This window comes from Candoia aspera, chromosome 1 (genome assembly GCF_035149785.1).
Source record: "Candoia aspera isolate rCanAsp1 chromosome 1, rCanAsp1.hap2, whole genome shotgun sequence".
Classification (NCBI taxonomy): domain Eukaryota; kingdom Metazoa; phylum Chordata; class Lepidosauria; order Squamata; family Boidae; genus Candoia; species Candoia aspera.
This window is the reverse complement of record NC_086153.1, coordinates 149471215-149485346: the sequence shown is the minus strand read 5'-3', so window position 1 is coordinate 149485346 and position 14132 is coordinate 149471215.

Genomic DNA, 14132 nt, shown 5'->3' with positions numbered 1-14132 from the left:
GATTTCATGGAGCCCTCAGGAGCAGGACTAAAGTCAATGACTCACAGTGTGGATTTGCTGGTGGATTCAGAACTGAGCTACTGGCTGACTTGAGAAGGAGACAAAGGAGAAGGGAAGGGGGAGGATGCAGGCAGTTTCTGCAAGATCACTGCCATGCTGGATCCCCAGATGGAGAAGACAAAGTTGGGGGATTAAGCACAGGGTTTTAGGTGTCTTAAGGATGGATTGCTAATGGAGTGGATGATGCGCAGCAGAGTTCTTTGACTCAGTTTACTCACACCTGTAGCTTTATTTGTGGACATTTCAGATATATAAGGACAGAGCTAGAAGGGATTTTTTAAAATCATCCCATGACAACATCCTTGCAGATGCTTTCCCCCTTCGTTCTTGCTCCTATTTTATGCAATTGTACGTAGATGAAATTAATGTCATTTAAAGACCAGCATTTCTTCAATTAGATTGCAAGCCTAAGATTCTGGTGGTCAATTTTATGTTAACTAATTGGATTTATTAACAAAAGGTGTTCCGCAAAGCATTCATTTTTCAGAGTATATTGCATTTTGAAACCAGCTATTACATATTTACATTTCAGACTGTGTTCTTTCTCTCCCAAGCAACTCAAATGTAGCACCGATATTTTGTTTTCATGGTGTTTTTTTAACACACTGTTTATATGTGTGTGTGTGTGTTTGTGTGTTTCTATTTTCTCAGCACAGTTTGAAAAGGCACATGACCCAGCTAGGGCTTTGGCTTGTTTTCTCATGACTGGATTAAACACGGGGGAGTGGATGTGGAACACGAGCTTCAGTTAGAAGATCAAGTTCTCAGGCTTGAGTGGGAACAGTCCCAGCTGCACTCAGGATGAAAAGGGATCGCATCTTCCATTGTTTCATTACAGGCTCACATGGTCTCCACGGCACAAAAAATGTTCTCCTCTGTGACAAGCAAGAGCCCACTTTCTTCTCAGCCTGATGGACTGAATGAAGAAGAGCTCAGCAACTACAGCTGCGAAGTCCATTCTGCTCTGGAGAAAGAAGACAGCCATGTTTCTAGCAACTGCACCTCGGACACTTCTAGCTCGTATCGTTCCGCACCAAGCTCAGAAGAGGCTGAGTGTTTTAAGGACTGTATTGAATACTTGGAAGAAGCTGGAGGGGATCGTGCCATGCAGTGCACTTACTGTGATTTGGAATACGAACAAGCAGTGTTGATCCTCTCTGCAGACCAGACAAAACCTGCTCACAGAAGCAGGATCTCCACAGCTACGGCCAGCCAACCTCACGAGACTTTTAATGGCTTCAGCAGCTCTTGCCAAGGGAAAGGAAACAGTTCTTCTGCAACTTCTGGAGACATTCAAGTTCATTTTTCCCCAAACAGGAGCGCGACTTTAGGAGGATCAACACCAGTCCAAGGGGCGAGAGTGCAAAGCCTGCAAGCAGACCTCCCCAGTGCTATAAAAGATCAAAACTGGAGAGACAAACTCTGCTCCAGTCATAAGGAAAGCCAACAGGTTCAGATGTCAATCAAAGCTAATAATAGCTCAGACCCAGTGTGCAGTAGTAGAATGGGTCTAGTCACACAAAGGCTGCAGCCAGGAGACAGCGGATCTAAATTCTTGGATCATCCTGCACAATTCAGTGCTGATAAATCCAAGGAAATGTTGCCCAGTGCTCGCAAGCTGAAGAAGACCAGTCTTGGCAGTCGAGCTCACGGTCCTGTAAGTAGCAAATCAGCATGCCCCAGATATTTTGTTGAAAATTCAAGGGTTTTGAGTGACTCTGATGAGGCTGATAACGAAGTGGAAAAGCTTACTGCTGTGTCTTTCCAGAGCCTCTCATGTCCCCAAGGCAGTTACCTAGATATGTTTAGTTCTAGTAATGGGACATCATCCAGCTTGTCCAATTCCTTGCCAGAAGATTGCAGTGGAATGAACAGGTGGCCGGCATGCAGTGATCAGAGGAAAACAATGGTGGCTGGCCACGGCAAAGGAAACTGGCCATTCCCACCACCAGGCAAAGCCCCAGAAACAGAACCGCTCAGTGGAGTACTGGGGAAGGAATGTTTTGAGTGCGCTGATCTCAGACAAGAGAATGCGGATGGCAGAAAGAGCCTTTCTAAAAAGAGAATGGTGCCCAAACGCCAGATCCAGCTGAGACGGAAGGACAAGAAGGAGACGGGCTTTTGTGCTCCCGGGGAGCCTGCTTCCTTGCAGTCATTCACACAGCCAAGGAAAGAGTCGTCCGCAAAGGGGAGGAATATTAGTGATGAGTTTCGGATAAATTATAAGCAATTTCTGAAAGCAGCCTCTCTGGGCAGTGCTTATAACAAAACTAGGCTTGCTTCAAATCTAGTGAAAAATGTCTTGGCTAAAAAATTGCAATATGAGCAAAGGATTAAAATGGAACAAGCCTCTTTCCAGGGCAGTTCACCCTCGTCGGTCCCTTCCTCCATAAGTAACGATCTCCAGGGGGATAGCTTAGAAGGCAAGTCAAGTTCTCTGTCCAAATCTGACTGCAGTTTTTCAACTGAAGATGTGCAGAGCCATTCTACCACCAGCGAGCGGTCTGAACCTATTGCTGCCAGTAAAGACAGCAGAAGGGCCTTGAGGCCGACAAAGGGAGTTGTGCTCAATGAGCAGCTAAGAGAGAATGTCTACAAACTGAAGAATACGTTTAATGAGCTGAATGAGCGAATGAAGTACCAAGAAGCAGCGCCACTGAACAGACTCCCAGTCTTGGCAGAAGGTGGGGTGAACGTGCTAGAATCCGGCAACATCAGGAAGCAGGCCTCCGGGGAACGAAAGGACTATTGGAGGGCCCGAGCAGTGTTTGAGGCCATGCAGGATGACCCCAAAAGCTTGCCTCGGGTTCCCAAATTTGCAAAGTCACAAAAGCCATGGCCAAATCTGAAGCAGCGAGCCATTCAGCAAAAGAAGCCCCTGCATTCAAAAGAAGAAACCTTTCCTCCTAAGCCCTCAAGCCTTGGGGTGCCCAGCGACACCTCTAGGAGCACCTTCATATCCAAAACTAAAGAAATGAAACTCATCCCACAGATGAAGAGCAAGCACAACATTCCCAGTGCCTGTAGGCACACGTCTTGGGACAGAGGTTCCACCGCCAGGAGGCTGCCTACATTTCAGAGCATGAAACTGTCATCAGTCATTGTTCCCGCTTCTGGCAAATCTCATAGCACTGGAAGATTCGATTGTCCTAAAGCAGCTTTCACAGAGGGAACTACTCAAAGGCAAGATAAAGGGAATGTAAGGATGCATCAATCTAGAGATGTTAAAAAATTAGTGAATGATACCTATAACTCTGGCTTTAAATCAACAGACACCTCCACCTCCAGTGCTGGCCTGAGTTCTTGTACAGAAACAGGTGAAAACAACTTAACTGTGTTTCCAAAGGAATCCGCTGCCATCTCTCCTCTCTTCATACACTGCACCTCAATATGTAGGAAGGACTATGTACAGGCAGAAAACCACATGCAGGAGAAAAAGCAAGCTCAGATCGGGGGCTTGGATATGTCAGTGCTTTCTCTCCATGAAGCCAGCACAAAGGAGTCCAGTGACAATTTTCATCCCGTGGTACCAAACAAATGCTCGGGCATCGGTGAATCTGTGGTACATATTACTACAATTCAGTCCAAGAAGTTAGCTATCGAAAATAAAGAATTTCAGCCACCAGTTGGAAAGAAACCAGTGCTTTATGAGCGGAGTGAATTGAAGGTCAGACCTTCTTCTACCACCACCAAGAAAGAATCTCAGCTTAATATTAAAGTGAACAGTTCTATCTCCAAGCAGTCACACATATCAGCAACTGATTATTTCCCATGCTTGGGTTGCTCTACAGCAGACAATATGACCAACAAAGAAACATGGCCTCAATTTAATCATAACCGCTTAAGAGAAAATAAAGCTATTGCTTCATCTGAGATCATTGTGATTCCACCTTCTGCATATGCCCAGGAAACCTCAACGAGAGAGAATAGTTGTGCAACTAAAAGTCATGTTCTGGACCCTTGCAAAATGCAAGAAGCTGAACTGCCCTATCAGAAACATCTATGGTGTGACCCCCTCTCAGTGGCTCCCAAAGATAGTAAAGGTTATTCTGTCCTTTCTAAAGAAGAAAATATGTTTTCCGAATCTCTGCCATCCTGTGAAAACTGTAGGCACCCACAAATTGTCCGACCTTCAATGATAAATTCTCCAAACATGCAGACACAAACTCCAGCAAATAATCAATTTGTTGATAGAGCATCTGAAACAAGAGCACTGGAAAATTGCAAACCCTTAGAAAGCCACCACAGAATACCTTCAGAAAGTACAATTTCAGATAATCCCTTAACAACAAGAGAGTATATGGAGGGAATCAAGCTAGTGTCAAATTCGTTGTTTACCCCATCAACCTCTTGTGGAAAGCTCCATGACTCTGGATGTGATTATTTTAATGACAGTCATCAGGCAATAAATGAACAGTATTTTTCTGCCACCCAAGCTGACAATACAAATTACTTAACTATTCCTGTGAAAACCCATCCATCTGAGCCAGTCCCTAAGCAGTCGCCACCTTTGCACGTGGATAACACTTCATTTACCTCCAATGTCTCTTTCCAGCCAGGATTAGACCTACCTGGAAATAAAATGAGCAATGAACTTTTCCCACCAAAACAAATGGAGAGGAGAACACCCTCTGAGAATTTCTTACACAATGCCCCATGCCTTGGGCAACTCCCCCTAAGACATGAAGAGTCCCCCAGTTTCACAAGAAGAAATGAAAGAGTTTCACCATTGGGTAAGAGTGCTCCAAGCCCAACAAGACATTTTGCTGCCCCTCTACAGGCACATCGAAAAATGCTGGTTGATCCTGAGAGTGGGAAATGCTATTATGTAGAATCCCCAAGGCAACCTCAGTTGAAGATGCTTTACGACCCAGAGACAGGGCAATACATTGAAGTGTTAATACCACCAGTTCCTCTGACATCACCCAGTGGGCTTTATCAATCTCCTTTTCCATCAATGGTAATGAATCCAGGAAGTTATGGGCAACCTTACATGACATATTCTGGATGTCCGGGTTTCCCCCCTCCACCTGCACCACCTGGCCCTCTGGATCTCCAAGACCAACCACCTGTTCAAGAAAATGTGAACTTTAGTGATGGTTTTAACCATTTTGCAAAGCATGAAGCTCCTTCAGCTCCTGATGGGAACTATATGGAAAGTTTATATTATATTCCCACTGGGATGAATTCAAGTCCTAATCCTAGCCAAGCTTTATATGCTCCATCTACAAGTTCTGGTCCTTTGCCTAGGATGTGACATGCAATGAAGCAAACACTTCTGCCAAAAACTGTTTTTGTATTCTGATTCTCCTTCTTCTCTTTCTCCTAAATGTCAAGCCAAACCTCTTGGAAAAGGGTATGGCAGGAAAGTTGGTTGCCTTTTGTTCAGTTTATTAATTTGTTGGGTTCTGAAGGATGCAAGAGGTAATGAGACACCATGCCTCATTACACACACTTTGCCTCCTTGATAAATATATGTTTTATACAAACATCTCTGTCAACAACAGGCCACATTCTAGTGCTTACTGAACCCAATGGGAGTTTTGGCTTTTCCAACAGAAGGACCAGGATCAGCCTAGAAGGTTTTCAATTGCAATTTTCAATTCGTTTCTTGAGGCATGTTATAACAGTGTAGTGTTCTAATGCTAAGCCTGCTCCTGAGGAATCCAGTTGTTCACAACCTTTGACTCTTCTGTAGAAATTAAATGTTCATTCACATTTCTCTGAGGGATGATACTTCGACTATTACGGACAAATCACCAGTACTTACAGACATCATTGTTTCTTACCGGTATTCCGCTTTTGCCGTTAGAGTTCAGTCAGTTAGTAGAACTTTCTCTATGAGAACCGAAGTCCATGTGGGTTGGACAACCTGAGAGAAGACTTGGATCTTCCCCTGAGCTTCACCTTTGTCAGAGCTCTGTACTGAAGAGACAGATCTCATAACTCCAGCCTTGGTAAGTGGCACAACAGAAATAGTAAAAATCATGGGTGTCCGCAGGGAGGTGGCAAAAGATAGGACACGTGGCATCATATGTGTGATGATACCATCACACAAATAGCACCTATTAAGCAATTTGTGTCATCTGTATGATGCTGTCATGACACATGAGACTTCCTCATGGCTAGTACTGAATGCCTATGATACAAATGCCAGCACTAGTATACCAGAAGGGAGACTAATCCTTGCCAACAAACAGGAGAGAATTTGTTGAAGGAGGCTTGGTAGTTATGTGTGATTAACAGAGCAAGTAAATACCTGGCATCATGCTAAACCAAAAGATGGTTGGTTTGGTTTTGGCTTAACATAATTAAAGCAAACTACAGCTTAACCAGATACATGAAGCCAATGTACCTAAATAATGAATTCATATGCTCCCATGAAAGTATCTGAGATAGCCGGGTATAAAAGCAGGCAAAATGCTTGCTCCTTTAATAATTAGGTAGAGTAGAGAATTGTGGCAGGTGTACCTGAAAGCTCCTGTTCTACAGCATTATAAATGTGCAGGAGACCTGCCACACTGCTATTTCATTACCAGATGCTGTGAACCCCCTGGGAATAAGGAGTTAAGGAGGGTTATCACTTCTTGACTGCAAAGATCTAGATGTCAGCAAAGAGGTACATAAAACTCTCTTTGCTGCAGCCTCATGGTCCTCCAGAGTTTCCAGACCAGATCCAACAGCTCTCCAGTTAAAGGCCATCCATTTGTTCTGTCTTTGGGCTGGAGGAGACAGAATACCTCCTCCTCACCTTGTCAGCCTCTCTCAGGAGCAGTGATACCAGCTGCTTTCAAAAGGCAAAAAACTGCCGCCAACAACAAGTGGAAGTAAAGCCAATCCATTGTTGCTGCCCATTACCTGGATCTATCCTATCTAAGGCCGGGAACAAAGAGGATGCTAAGGGAGATTGTGATAAGTTAATTTCCTGGCCCTAGGATAAAATCAACCTGTCTCCCTTTTTTGCTGCCTTTTGTCCCTAAGTTATTCTAATTCCCAGTCTTGCTTTTGGTAGACTAACATAGAAGCCAGGCTTCCATGAGGCTAATTTTTCTCATTGTAACACTGCAGTAACAGTATTTCCCCAGGTATGTGTCACTTCAAGGTACAGGAGCTGCCCTCCCCCCCACCCCCTGCTTTGCTCTTCCCTTCAGGCTTCCCAAGCCACATTGACTATACCAGTGTTTCTCAACCTTGGCGACTTTAAGATGTGTGGACTTCAACTCCCTGCCATTTAATGCCAAATATGAGCCACAAAAAAATGTAATTGTACAATCAATTGTACAATCACACACACACACACACACCGACTTCTATGTTTACCTAGTGATCTGAGTTCAGAACAGATGCCACCTTCAATTCCTCTCACCTGGATGCTGTACCTGAGACTTGTGATAGACTGCAAGAGTCAAATGAAAGCAACCCCAGATGGCATCTGTTGCAAGTTCAAGCAACCCAGCAGTTCAAGAGTGCATGGGTATGGGGGAGAGTATAAAAATGTGGATACATGTTGTTTACTGCCAGGGGAGGTATGTGAACATGGCCAGTGGCTGAGTTCACACATTGCTTTTAACTGTGATTTGTTGAATAACCAAGAATGGTTGAGTTCCTTTCCTCCAGGAGCTCAAATGAAGTACCTGGAGATCTCTTTCATTCTCCCAACAACTGTCCTGTGAGGTCAGCTGAGCCACAGAAGAGTGACTAACCCAAAGTCATCTACCCAGTTCCCATAGCTTAGAACAAACTAGAACCTGGCTGTTCCCAGTCCTAATCCTGCCCTTTAACCACAGCATCATGCTTAATCTCAGGACTAAGCCATAAATCATTCTGGCTTGGTTCATACACCTACTTGTAACCAGTAGATTAAAAGTCCCAGTTCCTGAAACCCAAACTAACTTCTGTTCAGACAACATGATAAACCACAAAACTTGATCAAAGGGCCAAGGAGAGGGTAAAACAGTGGCGCATACCCTCTAATTTAACCAACCCTTTAATGTGTCAAGCAAATATCCAGCTATTGTTTAATCTGTTGGTTGACCCAGCCAATGCTGTCCTTGATTCCAAGTGCTAGAAGACCTTTCTCTGGAAGCATTCCTTGGCTATTTTCACATGGCACAACAAAACTGAGATTCAGTTAACCATGGGTTAACAAGCTCTTGCCTCCACCACTCTGCCTGTGAATTATTTCTGGCTACTGTCCTTGCATTTTATTTTCATTCAATCTTTCTGCCTACATGTACTTAGACTGTAGGCTGTTGATCAAACTACGGTGACCCAAGTCATGTCTAGCACTAAACACGCTGATGGAATGGAGCCAAAACTATTGGACCCTTTACATTTGGTGAGTTGGAAGGAGGTTAAGGAGGAAAATAAGGGCCAAAATGGGGATGTAGCACCCCCTGCTGTAAAACATGGTTGGCAAACCATAACAGGTGCTTCACACCACTTGTTTTGCCAAAATCAAACCAACCAGATGATGGTTTAGTGTTATTCTGAACTCAGCACTGATGTGGAAAGTTGTCTGTGTCAGAGTTACTGAGCGCGGGAAGGGGCTGATGTTTTCTCTCTGCACTGTGAAGATCCTGCCAGTTTTTACCCATCAGTTGACTACAGAGGCACCAGGCAGGTCAGGCAGGATTTTGTTCTCTTTTGGTTGTAATGCCAACTGGCTACTCAAGGAAGGAGGCCCAGCCAGTGCCACTGCTTTGGAACGTCTGAAGGGGCAAACAGCAGAATCACTGGGGATGTGATATTTTGCATTGTTGTGCAAACTCTTCTGACCAGATTTCTCCAAGTTTGGGTCCCAAGATATGCAGCTAGAACACCTATCGTCCTTGACCCCTGGCTACTCTGAGGCTTTGGTCTGGAATCCATTAAGCTGGCAAAGTGTTCCAGGCACTGAGAGATCCCATAAGCCCAATCAGAGCAGTATCTCTGTTAGACCAGTTCAAGGTCATGACCATTTATTGGTTGTGTTTGCACAATACATTGAACTGCAAACTAGCCAACCTCCTTTCACAGCAACTGTGCAACCATAGTATTTCTGAGACAACAACAACTCATGGTTGCACAGCTGTCGGCATGCTATTCTTTCACAGTCACAGACAGCAAAAGATTTTTAAGAGAAACAGTGGCTTGCTGATTTTGCAGCTATGCTTTTACAGAAACTGTTCAGACGTTTTGCAGATGCCCAGAATGTTGCATACAATATGTTCTGGGATGAGCACTAGCAATTTCTTTTACATCTTCTTAGCATGATGTGCAGAGTGCAAGAATTTTTGCTGCTCCAGCACTTGAAGTAGGCTTCTTTGTTTTTTTGTATTCTACTGGTCAGCTGGAAGGACAACAGTGATTTGCTCATGCTGTTCTCTGCATTTCAGGTTGGGAGAAAAATGCAAATTGTTTCGAACTGGTGGAAACACTGTAGCATGGAAGTGTTCCAGGTTAGCTACAAGCCTGGAGCCTTTCCCTTATTAACTCTTAGTCTCTCTTTTTCTCTCTCCTTTCTATCTGTTCCCGAGCAGATCAGGCTACCCGTGGATCACGTCACTGCTGGAAAGGGGAATTCTCTTCTGCGCAGTAATTGAAACGTTAAGCTACTTGTGAAATGAGAGAGAATATCTTTGGCATTTGCATCTGGTTGTCATAAGCAAGTCAGTACGAGTGATATGTCAGAGTGTGATCTTGTTCAGCCGTCCTGAATCAAGCTCACACCCCAGTTCTCCAAATTTTCATATACTTGTAAAAAAATTGGTGATAGCCATTGCTTGTAGCATAATTTTATCTTAGGTTATGTTAATTAACTATTACTCTGGTCCAGTATAATAGTCAATCCTCTTCTATATTCTAAACCAAGAGGAAGACATTTGTTTTGGCGTTATTAGAAGACTGTAGTTTATAAATAAGGGGATTCTCAAAGTTACTGAAACTTAAATTTGGGTCCATCACTGGCTCTGGTTCATTGGACATCTCTGAGGACATCTTTTAATCAAGTTTGCACAATTTAATTGGATAAAGCCTTGTGTATCGGCTGAGGCTGATGAGGCAGGAACCACCAGGTTTTATATAATCATATCTCAGCCACTTCCCATAGGCATCAAGCAACCTACCAAGTATCAATTAATTTAGATGGTTGGGACGAAGAAGCCTAGAGTTTAAACTCTGGAGCTTAATTATAAAATCTCCAACTTCTTTGCACTTCAAAGTGCATCGACTTCTTTGCACTTCCTTGCACTGTTGTGACTGAGGCTTCATTCTTGTCTGCAATAAAGATTCTGATCTAGGTGAGTCATGTCTCCTGCTGAGTCTAACCAAGAGCTGAATTAAGTGTCTGGAAGACTGTAATTCACTACTGAGCCTGGCTATGAAGCTTGATACTGTCCACATGGTCAAGCAGCAATTCTACATGAGTAATCTTTCCTTCACAAGAAGGCTGCTGTTCTGTATACTGAATCTGGCCAGTGATCTAGTTAGCCTGGTATTGTTGACACAAATTGGCAGCACCTCACCAAAGCTTCAGGCTGATTTTTTCTCCCTCATCTCTAGATGGAGATTCAGCCTTGGACCTTCTGCATACAAACTATGTGCTCCAGTTGAGCAAAAGCTCTCATCTCTATATTGTTTTATATGATATCAAATTACATGTGATCTCTGAGATCGTTCATTTTAAAAGTTATTAAAAAGTGATAACTTTCAGAGGCTTACTTGTAGAGTAAAACCTCAAGTTGTATAGCATCTTAGTCTTACAGACAACTTAATAAAATGACAAGCCCATAAGAATTTCTTATGCTATAATTAGATTATATAGAACACTCACAAATTCAATTTTTTTAGAATGGACAGGATATAAACATTCATATTTCTTTTCTTTGTTGCTGAACTGACTCTCTTTTCTGATGTTAAAAAAAACAAATGCAGGTTGAAAAACAAAACTGAAGGTTAATTTGGATGAGGAAGAAGATGGGGTATGGAATCCTTTGCAAATGAAGAGGGATTGCTAGTGACAAGATTGAGGATAGTTGAGCAATTTTACAGAAAGGTCTAGATGTTATTAGCTAGTTGTATGTTTTCCTACTCTTTCTCCCATGTCTTTTCTTTACCCCACAAAAGTATCTCAAATGGGAAAAGGTGGGATAGCTGCAGAATATCTTTTGACCTGGGGGAAGCTTCCAAATGGAATATAGATCCATCCATCAACAGAGTGAGATGACACCCCTCCTACTATATTTCCATGATAATACTACCCCCAGGCTTGTGCAATAATGCCAGCTTCTAATGCTCAGGTTTGAGTGAATAGACGTACAGTACACCTCCATCTTTTCTTTTTCTTGGTGCCTTCAAGTCAGTGTTGACTCCTGGCAGCTGCCTGGAGTAATCCCTCCAGTTTTCTTGGCAAGATTGCTGGCTGGGGAATTCTGGGAGTTGAAATCCGCACATCTTTAAGTTGCCAAGTTTGAAAAACCTTGATCTAGAAGGTGCCAAGCAGGAACTGCTAAGAGTCATTTGAAAGGAAGCACACCATGCAGGAGAACAACTATCAACATGAAGCATGGCTTACAGATTCTGCAAGAAGAATCTAGAGGAGATAAGAGCTTCCATTCCTTGGCCATCAAGCAAAATGAAGAAAGATGTGGTCTATTTTTCAGCCACACAGGAGCAAAGGGCACTATCTTGCTTGTTGTGTCTTTAGAGCACAACCTTTCTGTAGAAGGAGGAGTCAAGTGAAAGTAATATATAGAAGAAAGGGGGGAAGATGAGTGAGAACCAGAGAGCATCAGTGTTGAAAGCAAAACATCTGAATCCTGATCATCCTGAAAAGTGAACTTCCAGTTCTTCTATTTTTAATTAGTGTGAAAGTTGATTTTTAGGTCCATGACAGTAACAGAGCAGCCTTAATCAAGAACCCAGGCACCACTGGATTTTTTCCCCCTTGTTTTAGAACCCTGTGTGTTTTAGGAGGAACATGTTGATGAAGATTCTCAGTCATCCAGGTGGAATTGTCTGTAGGTTGAGTCATGGCAACTGGATTTCTTTCTTTTTGGTAGAAAAGTTTCGCTGCTTGTCCAAGTAGCTTCTTCAGTCTGGGCAAAGGTTGGTGAGGGGACCCCATATATGTCTTCCAGGGTGGCTGCAGGAGCAACACCACAGGACCAGAATCAGTGATTTACCTTCATCTAAAAGGACATTCATTTGAGGACAACAGTGGTAATATTTTGGACAGAGAAGATAGGTGGTTTGAGAGAGGTGTTAAGGAATCCATTCATGCCAAAGTGGAAAATCCTTCTCTCAATAGAGGCGGGGGCCTCAGACACAATTTGTCCCCCATTTTTCATGCTGCCCTTTCATCAGTCCCCAGGAAGATTAAGACCACCAGGAAGGCCACTCTTAACGATCCACTTGGGGATGAACAAAGGATCTAGGAGTAAGACATCCCAAAGGCAATCCATACCTCCATGGCACAATTAACAAGCCATTCAGGGGTAGGGACAATGCGGCCACCCTGGAAGACATATATGGGGTCCCCTCATCAACCTTTGCCCAGACGGAAGAAGCTGCTTGGACAAGCAGCGAAACGTTTCTACCAAAAAGAAAGAAATCCGGTTGCCATGGCTCAGCCTACAGACATTTTAGGAGGAACATTTTGCAAAAGGCTGGGGAAGGGAGCTTGAAGCCGAACCCATCAGCACACAGGAGTCTCACTGTGCAAGCCCCACAGGCAGACAAAACAAACAAAAGAAAAACCACACTCCACATATTTCATGTTCCATATTATTTAGCCTTTGGATTGGCAGCCAGGCATGAAAGGATGTTGGGAACAGGATTCGTCTGCATGCCCGCAGCACAAAGCCAAACTAGATTGTCTTGGAGAGCAGGTGAATGTCTGTATAGAACTGGTATCTTTTGCAGTTTGTAAACTGATCGACTTCTTTCTCACAATCTTTGTTTGAGACCAATCTGTACACATGCACCATTTGCCAAAAGAAGGTTCACCTGATGCATCTCAGTTGGACACTGATCCACAAAAGCATATATAATCAGTCTGTTAATCTCATATGTGGCACAAGATTCTTGTTTGTGCTTTCCTTAATATAAATTTTATATTAATACTTGGTTTGTGGTGCAAAGGATGTTTTTAATGATCAAAACACAGAGCTTTTAAATTAGTTTTTGACTACAGTCTGTATTTGGTGGAGTGAATGTAAGAGATTGCCGTAAAACCATTTTGTAGTATTTACTGTATATGTTTGCCCTGGAGGGCTTATAATGATAGCTTCTAATGAAAAAATTGCTGATCTTAAATACTCTATGGCTGAGTAACTGTAGGTTGTTTTACCGTGCTGGGATATACTTGAACAAGCTCAGTGTCTGGAAGGGTGTCCTATCTGTAACCTGTGAAGAGAAATTACTACTGATATCATGCAGTGTTTATAACATTTCTTAAGTTTGTACAACTTACTATTTATCCTTAATAATGGTCATGAGATTAAAAAATGCAACAGGTATTTTGTGTAATGAGGTATAACATTTTAACACTGAATTGAATATTGTAATTTGATAATAAAGACTTTATATTATTTGCCAGAGGTATTATATATTGCCGTATCAGTCTTGTGGAGCATGTCAACTAGGCTGTATTGAACACACACCTGCTTTGATTCTCAAGTTTAAAAGAAGTGGAAAAAATGTAAAATATTTTCAACCATACTTACTAAGACCTGGTTCATTATGCTAAGCATAATGGGCTTGTTTGGCTTAAGGTCAACATTTGTGTAAATATGGTCATTGTGAGTTTTTTATGGCTTAGTATGATGTAAGAATTCGATCTAAATCAGAAGCCTACACCATGTACGTTTACTGAGATGCTGGGAAAACAAGTTCCCGTCATGGACAGATCATTGAGTTTTTCATGGATAGACCTTTTAAATGAGGTCCCTCTGTTGACTACCCTTCCTACTTGACATTTTTCCATGTGGTGTGTGCACTGGTAGTTGGGGAGGAGACCCGTCATTTTGCCTTTCTCCCAGTTATTTGGGCTAAAGGGGGAAATTGACAGAACCACTTACAAAAGACGAGAG